The 10,156-nt window shown below is 38.8% G+C and overlaps 1 non-coding gene and 1 pseudogene across 1 annotated transcript; one reads left to right on the top strand and one right to left on the bottom strand.

The window, feature by feature from the left end:
- Positions 1–4,320: 4,320 nt before the first annotated feature.
- On the top strand, positions 4,321–4,427 carry LOC131759065 (U6 spliceosomal RNA). The gene has a single exon (XR_009336394.1). It is a non-coding gene; the product is annotated as a U6 spliceosomal RNA (small nuclear RNA).
- Positions 4,428–5,681: 1,254 nt separating this feature from the next.
- On the bottom strand, positions 5,682–7,852 carry LOC131758191 (ethanolaminephosphotransferase 1 pseudogene; annotated as a pseudogene).
- Between the last annotated feature and the right edge of the window lie 2,304 nt (positions 7,853–10,156).

Below are 10,156 nucleotides of genomic sequence, written 5' to 3' on the forward strand. Positions count from 1 at the left end.
GTAGCTGAGTTATGGAAGAGACCACTAGGTTGACATACTCCAGAAAAAGCAATGCTGGAATAAAAGGAGAAATTTCTTGATAGTGATGACCTATTTTGCCAAAAGGTTTCTATATTCTGTCTGAGATTCTAGTCAGTTCCTCAGGTGATGATTTAATATGCAAAAATTAGAGAAGTATAGATAGTATTATCTGTCTATCTGAATAGTAGTAAGATTGAGATAATGAATTCATATATCCCTCCATTCTTTCATTTACCATGTATATTTTGAAAGACTTCTATCTCTCAAACAAAGTGAGGAAAACTGGGAATTAAAAATGAAAAGATGGTCCTTGTCCTTATGAAACTCTCAGCTATTTTTGAAATTCATATTTCATATTGATAATATAAATCCTAAGTTTCTGTTATTAATTTAAATTGCCTAAGTTGCAGATGTAGGAAGTGTCAGATGTTGTCCATAGCACAGTCAGGAGGTGTGGTGAAGTGACAAAGTTGGCACTGGACAAGGACTCTGAACTTCTTTTCCTTCATTTTCAGAATAAGAAAAGTGGAAAAGATGGATGAGAAAGTGTTTTCTGGATAAAAGATCAGATGCTTTATTATCTATGTTGTGAACAGAGTTAAGAGAAATTTGGATCTGGCAATTTTAAAAAGGGAAAGGTCCATTCTTGTTGCATTGAAGTGTATTTGGGTCTTGCTTAGCAATAGGTGGCTGCATTCATTGACCTCTAAATATCTTGGGCAGCCTTGAAGTTGTAAGGAACACTGAATTATTGGAAATTCATTTTGCTATGATTCTAAAAATGAATCAGCTTCAGGGATCAGTGTTTCTGATTTTAATCAGAACACACTCTTGCCATTTGTTTTATCAAGGTTTTTACTTTTGCTTCTCTAATCAAAATATAACACCTTGACAGTCAAAGTAGAATAATGCTTTGCAAGGCAGTCTTTTTTACTTTTGGTAGCATCTGGTACGGAGCCAGTACAGCAGTTTGTACTTAATAATAATGCCACAGACACAGAGTTACAGACACTACAGCAATCCTCTCTCCATTATGAACTTGTGGAATTGATTTGGTCTTGTCACTTAACCCCTCTGCCTAACTTTCCTAAAAAAATAAAGGAAGAAGTTGGAATAGTAATATTTTCTCATAAGGAAATTGTGAAAACTGATAGGTTTGCGTGTTCTTGATATGCAGGTTACTTTCATTAGTTACAAAAAGATATTTAATTTAATAATAGGCCAAGTATTTTGGAACACTGTGTTATCAACAATTCTTCTGGGTAAAAGAATATTTACAAGCTTTGGACTACACACTGTCGCTGGTAGATTGAAATCAATAGAGCATTTAAATGTTATTGATTTCATTTCAAATTTAAGGGCGACCTGTATATAAAATACACTGAAACTGAGCTGAAAATATATAATCTTATATTATTTAATGACATTTAGAATGGGGTTGATTTAGAGATATTTTTTACAGTAAAAAACATAAATCTTGTACTTTATCTCTTTCAAATATTTAATACATATTTATTAAATTATCAAAATAATATTAACAACAGCTACCACTTACTAAGTTCCTACTTTACAGCAGGAGTTGTGCTCACATTTTCTTACTTCTCACAATAACACTATAATATAGGTATGATATTTTTTAGTTCCCTTTCATAGATAATATCAGGTGCCTGGTAAATGTTGGATTTGGGCTTTGAAACCAAGTGTAGCAGATCTAAACGTTTCTGCAGTGTTCATGATACCATACTTATTCATAATTTATCTGAGGAGGCAGAAAAAGATCAGGCTTGCCTTGAAAGAACTTCAGCCTTCCAACTGATGAATCAAGTCCCCCATAGAAATGCATGTTCTTGTTAGTCCTCTTTCCTCAAATCTGAGAAGACCCCTACCATTAGCTTGTGACTAAGAAAACACAACAGAATTGGGTTGAGTGACTCCTGAGACCAGCTTAGGAGAAGGCTTGCAGCTTCAAAAGCTTTATGGAATGGATCCTCTGAGGGTTCCTCAGCCTGATCATTCTCTTTCTAGCTGGTCAGTCTGGCCCCTAACGGGTTCAATGCCAAGTTTCTCCTAAGATAGTCATAACCTAGATTGCTGTCCATGAAGATGATTGAGAGGAGAACGTAAGCAAATGGAAGAATCTTATGCTGTCGTGTTCTGGGTTCTTTCCTTTTTTCAGTGAGAGTGTGTTTGATGCCCAGTGTCAGGCCCTGGTGATGTAAGGATGAATGAGACAAGGTTCCTCACCACTAGATACTCACTGAACAGAGGGAGACAGAGATCCATTGACAAACAATTTTGAATAGAAATGGCAAAGGTTTCGAGAAACTGTTCAGGAAGAAAATGCAGCAGTTGTGGTAACTGCTAGCTAAAAGAGTTTTGGTCCTTGGTAAAACAGGTAAACCATGTGTCCAGACCCAGAGCTGAGCAAGAGATGGGGGGAAATAAGAGTAGATGAAGGTGGGAGTCAAGCAGAAGACCATGGAGGGCCTTTTATGAGAAAAGGAGAAGGAAAAAACAAAAGCAACAAGATAAAGAGGTGCAAGCCAGTCTTTTATGAGGAAAGTTTTGCTAAAGTCCAGAGACTTTCTGGTTTGAAGAGTCCACACACTTTTCTCAATCCTAAAATATTAAATTTAATTTCCTATGAGACAGTAAGCTGTCAACCATTATTCCTTTGACATTGGTTCTAATAAGGAAACAGAGGGCAGTGTTAAATTAACTCAAATTTTAAAAATTATTCAGAGTACAATATCATAGGCACTGGGTAAAGAGGTGAGCAAATTAACATAACCTTCACATTCATGGAGCTGAGAAATCAAAACAAAGGCAATACTATGAAACAGTGGGGGAATTTGGGAAATCCGTTATGAGTTAAGATCATTTCTATACCTGGTAACCTCTAAAATAATATTGACTAACATTGGTGCTTAGCATTTCTCTAAGCTGTTTACACTATCGATTTATTTAATTTTAACTAGGTATTTGTAATTTAGGTATTGTTATATAATATGTATCTGTGCCTATTTTAAAGATGAAGAAATTGAGGTACAAGGAAGATAAGTAATTTGCTCAGTGTTTCACAACTGGCAACTAGCTGGTGGAAAATAAATTTAAAATCAGGCAATTGGGTTCTAATATCTTCCCTTAGTCACTGCAGTATACTATTTTGTGTTGTTTATGGTAGGGGTTTTCAAATTGCAAATTTCCCATTGCACATTCTTCCAGTGCCCTACCAGAAATGACATGGGTTTATGGTGGGGCTCAGGAAACACAATTTAAACAGACACTCCAAGTGATAGTGAGGAGGGCTGTCCTGGGACTATACTTAAAGAAACACTCTGCTAAAGCATAGAATGGCCGCTTGTGGGAATGCAAAGCTACTGTGATGAGTTTTAGTGACATTTATTGCTGTTGCAGGGAGAATCACATGTATATATATATATATATATATATATATATATATATATATGTGCTGAACCTGGGGTCCTACAAAGCCCCTGGACTCCTCCCAACTCTTCAAAAAGCATACACACACATACACACACACATACACACACACACACACACACACACACACACGCATACATAAACTTCCAGAAGGCAAAGGAATGCATCAAGACTTGGCCTGCCACTTCAGGAAGGAAGTTCTTTATTTTTCCTTTATGTCAATTATAAGAAGTGAAATGTGGCCAATTCTTGCCTATCCCAGGCTGCTGGTTAAAATCTTCTAAATTAACTTCACTCTATTAAAATACTAGTTTTATTTTTAATTGTATATTTCCAATTCCAAGACTAGTTATTTTAAAAGCACAATTGAGACATGTATACTTTGCAATATTACAACTGTTCTGTGAAACATAATTTATAAATATGGGTTGCCAGCTGAAAATGATGAAACCAGATTGTTGCAGAAATTGTCACACAAAGCAACTCCCCAAGTGCAATATTTTCTATAAATGTATCACAAACCTGTGTATATGTTAATCAGGGTGACATCTTATTTGATACCTATGGTAACCATTTCGATTTCATCAGTCTGTAGCCTGTATAATTTGCTACGTGGCACAGCAATCACTCCCTTGGAGAATAGTGATGGTGCATACAGATGAATTCTCTAGACAAAATATCATATCAACTTCCCTTATGGCAAAGGACACGAATCCTACTCATATCATAAAGTGGTTTCTTTTCTGAATACTACCTACCTACAGAAATCAATGCCCAGAGGTAGTCAGTGACTGAAGATAAAGTGGGTAAAAGGCATTTCTAGAAGGTTGTTAAACCCGAGCACTGAGTAAGGTGCTCGCTTCGGCAGCACATGTACTAAAATTGGAACGACACAGAGAAGATTAGCATGGCCCCTGTGCAAGGATGACATGCAAATTCGTGAAGCGTTCCATATTTTTACACAAGAGGGAAGAGATATGGGGACATATGTATATGTATAACTGATTCACTTTGTTGTAAAGGAGAAACTAACACACTATTGTAAAACACTTATACTCAAATAAAGATGTTAAAAAATAAAAATAATAAAAATAATAAAAAATAAATAAAAATAAACCCAGGGCTTCCCTGGTGGCGCAGTGGTTGAGAGTCCGCCTGCCGATGCAGGGGACGCGGGTTCGTGCCCCGGTCCGGGAGGATCCCACGTGCTGCGGAGCGGCTGGGCCCGTGAGCCGTGGCCGCTGAGCCTGCGCGTCCGGAGCCTGTGCTCCGCAATGGGAGAGGCCACAACAGTGAGAGGCCCGCGTACCGCAAAAATAAATAAATAAATAAATAAACCCAATGTAAGAGTTATATGTAAACCTCTTTCAGAAATTTAGTTAAATTGCAATGGATTTACCCCTCTCTCTCTCCTTCTCTCTCTCTCTCTCTCCCCTCCTTTCCTCCCTCTCTTCTTTCTTTCTTTTTCTATTTCTCCCCTTCTCTCTTTCTCCTTTGTTCTCTCTCTTTTTTTCTTTAAGTTTTTCCTGGATATGTTCATTTTCACTCAATTTTATCACTAAGAAGTAGCGAAGGGAAGCTATTGTAGATTTTGTACTGTGCTCAGGAATTGCACAGAACTTAACCTTTAGATTACAATGCAACATTATAGTCCCATAGCCTTTTTTTCTACAAGAGAGTTAGGTAACCTTGCCAAGTTTATTCAACCACTTATTTATTAGTTTATTCAACATAATTAATTAAGCACCTTCTATGTGCTGCTAGACTCTGAGCTGGACTGCATAGCCTGTAAGTAATGGATTGAAGATTTGCACACAATTTTGTTTGACCCCAAATTCCAAAGTGTAATTGGTTTCAGCATGAGAACATTGTTGGTAAAATCTCTTCATATCAGTTATTATCTGTTTCACTTTGGAATATTTCCCTGTCTCAAACAAATGCATTCCAGTTTCATCTCAGTTTTCCAGTCTTTTCCAAGAAATTGAGATTCTTTAAAATGCAAATTAAAAAATATCAATCAGCCTTAATAAAACAGGAAACTCAATGACACTTGTTAATGAAAAGCCTAGGAGATATAGCTTCCTTTGGGAATGGGTGTATCTAGGTGCCAAAAGTATATCATCATGTATTACTCAATATCATCCCACCTAGCCCTTTCTTTCCCTCCCTCCCCCCTTCCTTCCTTCCTTCTTGCTTTTTTCTCTCTACTTTTCTCAGTTATGCTTTCTAGTAGGTTGGTTAGAGTTTTCAGATTTCTTATGCTGAACTCCAGCAACTCTTTTCAAATTACCTTCAAATTTACAAGGAGAATTTTATATCTTAATAGTTCTAAGAAAATCACAAAATTGAACTTCATTTGGCCAACTTAGATTACATACATATTCCTTTTGAAAACAAAAACAAAACCAACATGGTCCTTTTTTATCAGCTAGGCTTGGGTCACTAGCATCAGCTTCATAGACTGAATTGTGTTTCAAGGTGTTATTTTTATAGTTTCTGAAAAAGTTTAATAAACTCATTGGAAGAGTCATGCATAATGCACAACCAATCATCATTGCAGTGAATAGGTCTCTATAAAAGAAATTAAACAGGAAAGGTTCATACCAGGCCTCAACTCCCACAATCACAGTCACTATGTAGACAAAAGAAATAGTCACCTGGCTAACATCATATCCCCATGGCAGGAAAAGAATCCCTGTGTTATACTTTTCCCAGTGGGACAGGATGAAAGAAAATAAAACTATCCATAGCAGGAGATAAAGAACAAAAACACTAACACCAGATGATCCTCATCCAAAAATGGAATACACAGTAACAACAAAGTAAACACATGACCAACTATCCAGGCCATGGTCAAAAAGCTCCCCTAATGGGGTGCTGGAATTGGTTCTACAGGCTTGCTTTCCATCCACACAATCTAGAGTGTAGGTTACGAAGTTGAGGATGCCCACAACAATCCAAACCCAATCAGGTACATGCTTGTGACCTGGTACTGAAGCATAAAAGTCAGGATCAAAGTATGCCATAAGCAGAAAATTGAACACAACCAGCAGAAAGCCAGAAAAGTTTATCAGATTTGGAGTCAGCCAAGTAGGGAGCTTCAGAGCCACAGAGGAGAGTGCAGCAAGAGGAGTGCAGAGGGCAAAGCGAAGAGAGTCCCGCACAGAGGATCAGCACTGACCAGCACTCACCAGCCTGAGACACTTGTCTGCTCGCCTGCTGGGGCGGGTTGGGGCTGAGAGCTGAGGCTCGGGCTTCAGAGGTCAGACCCCAGGGAGAAGACTGGGGTTGGCTGCATGAAGAGAGCCTGAAGGGAACTAGTGCACCATAGCTAGATGGGAGGGAGTCTGCGAAAATGTCTGAACCTGCTGAGAGGCAAGAGACCATTGTTTTGGGGTGCACGAGGAGAGAGGCTTCCTGCTGCATGTGCTCACAAATGGCAGAGCACTGCCTAAGCGAGCTCAGAGATGGGCATGAGCTGCAGCTATCATCTCGGACCCCAGAGGTGGGCAAAGGAGAGCTACCACTGCCTCCGCTGCCACCAAGAGTCTTGTGTGCAAGTGCAGGTCACTACCCACACCCTACCAAGAGCCTGTGCAGCATGCCACTGCCAGGTCTATGATGTAAGGCCAAATTCCCTGGGAGAACACATGGCATACCTCAGGCTGTTGCAACTACATGCTGACATCTGCCACTGCAGTCTCTCCCCGCTTCACAATTATGACTACCCTATCCCTCCTTCTCCCTGGGCTGAGTGAGCGAGAGAGCCCTAATCAGCCGCTGCTTTAACCTGCTCCTGTCTGGTTGGGTAAGAGATGCCTGAGGGTTACCTACAGGCAGAGGTGGGGGCAAAACCAAAGCTGAACTCCAGGAGCCATGTGAACAAAGAAGAAAAAGGGAAATTTCTCTGTGCAGCCTCAGGAGCAGTGGACTAAATCCCACAATTCGCTTGATAAACCCTGCATGTGTGGAATACCTGAATACAATGAGTGTTCCCAAAATTGAGGCAGTGGACTTTCGGAGTAACTGTAGACTTGGGGTTTGCCTTCTGTGTTTGATTTGGTTTTGGATTCGTGTTTATATTAGTTTAGTTTTTAGTGATTGTTTTCATTTGTGGTTTGTTTATTGGTTTTGTTGCTCTCTTCCTTTCTTTTCTTCCTTTTTGTGACTGTGTGTGTACATTTTTCTTTGTGTGATTTTGTCTGCTTAGTGTTGCTTTTACCATTTGTCTTGGAGTTCTGTCTGTTCATTTTCTTTTCTTCCTTTTCTTCTCAGCCATGTGGTTGGTAGGGTTTACATGCTCTGATCGGGTGTCGGGTCTGAGCCTCTGAGGTGGGAGGGCTGAGTCCAGGACGCTGGACCACCAGAGACCTCCCAGCCCCATGTAATATTAATCACTGGGAGCTCTCCCAGAGATCTCCATCTCAACATTAAGAACCAGCTCCACCCAAAGGCCACCAAGCACCAGTGCTGGATGCCCCATGCCAAACAACTAGCAAGACAGGAACACAACATCACTCATTAGCAGACAGGTAGCCTAAAGTCATACTAAGTTCACAGACACCCCCAAACAAACCACTGGATGCACCCTGTCCACCAGAGGGACAAGATCCAGCCCAATTCACCAGAAAACAGGCACCAGTCCCCCGCACCAGGAAGCTTAAACAACTCACTGAACCAAACTCACCCACTGGGGTCAGAAACCAGAAATATGAGGTACTATGAACCTGCAGCCTGCAAAAAGGAGACCCCAAACACAGTAAGTTAAACAAAATGAGAAGAGAGAGAAATATGCAGCAGATGAAGGAGCAAAGTAAAAAACCAACAGACCAAACAAATGAAGAGGAAATAGGTAGTCTACCTGAAAAAGAATTCAGAGTAATGACAGTAAAGATGACCCAGAATCTTGGAAATAGAATGGAGAAAATACAAGAAATGTTTAACAATGACCTAGAAGAACTAAAGCAAACAAACAATGATGAACAACACAATCAATGAAATTAAAAATTATCTAGGAGGAATCAATAGCTGAAGAAAGGATAAGTGACCCAGAAGAGAGAAAACTGGAAATAACTTCCACAGAGCAGAATAAAGAGAAAAGATGAAAACAATTGAGGACAGTCTCAGAGACCTATGGGACAATATTAAATGCACTAATATTTGAATTATAGGGTTCCCAGAAGAAGAAGAGAAAAACAAAAGGACTGAGAAAATATTTGAAGAGATTATAGATGAAAACTCCCCTAACGTGGGAAAGGAAATAGTCAAGCAAGTCCAGGAAGCACAGAGAGTCCCTTCCAGGTTAAATCCAAGGAGAAACATGCCAAGACACATATTAATCAAACTATCAAAAATTAAATACAAAGAAAAAATATTAAAAGCAACAAGGGAAAAACAACAAATAACACACAAGGGAATCCCCATAAGGTTAACAGCTGAACTTTCAGCAGAAACTCTGCAAGCCAGAAGGGAGTGGCAGGACATATTTAAAGCGATGAAGGAGAAAAATCTACAACCAAGATTACTCTACACAGCAAGGATCTCATTCAGATTTGATGGAGAAATTAAAACTATTATAGGCAAGCAAAAGCTAAGAGAATTCAGCACCACCAAAACAGCTTTACAACAAATGCTAAAGGAACTTCTCTAGGCAGGAAACACAAGAGAAGGAAAAGACCTACAATTACAAACCCAAAACAATTAAGAAAATGATAAAAGGAACATAGATATTGATATTAACCTTAAACGTATATGGATTAAATGCTCCAACCAAAAGACATAGAGTGGCTGAATGGACACAAAAACAAGACCCATATATATGCTGTCTACAAGAGACCCACTTCAGACCAAGGGACACATACAGACTGAAAGTGAGGGGATGGAAAAAGATGTTCCATGCAAATGAAAATCAAAAGAAAGCTGGAGTAGCAATTCTCATATCAGACAAAATAGACTTTAAAACAAAGACTATTACAAGAGACAAAGAAGGACACAACATAATGATCAAGGGATCAATCCAAGAAAAAGATATAACAATTGTAAATATTTATGCACCCAACATAGGAGCACCTCAAAACATAAGGCAAATAGTAACAGCCATAAAAGGGGAAATCGACAGTAACACAATCATAGTAGGGGATTTTAACACCCCACTTTCACCAATAGACAGATTATCCAAAATGAAAATAAATAACGAAACACAAGCTTTAAATGACACATTAGAGCAGATGGACTTAATTGATATTTACAGGACAGCCCACCCCAAAACAACAGAATATACTTTCATCTCAAGTGCACATAGAACATTCTCCAGGATAGATCATATCATGGGTTACAAATCAAGCCTTGGTAAATATAAGAAAATTGATATCATATCAAATATTTTTTCTGACCACAATGCTATGAGACTAGATATCAATTATAGGGAAAAAAACTGTAAAAAACACAAACACATGGAGGCTAAACAATATGCTACTAGATAACCAAGAGATCACTGAAAAAATCAAAGAGGAAATCAAAAAATACCTAGAAACAAATGACAATGAAAACACGATGGACCCAAAACCTGTGGGATGCAGCAAAAGCAGTTCTAAGAGGGAAGTTAATAGCAATACAATCCTACCCCAAGAAAAATCTCAAATAAACAACCTAACCTTACACCTAAAGCAATTAGAGAAAGAAGAACAAA

The sequence above is a fragment of the Kogia breviceps genome, chromosome 6 (assembly GCF_026419965.1).
Source record: "Kogia breviceps isolate mKogBre1 chromosome 6, mKogBre1 haplotype 1, whole genome shotgun sequence".
Lineage (NCBI taxonomy): Eukaryota > Metazoa > Chordata > Mammalia > Artiodactyla > Physeteridae > Kogia > Kogia breviceps.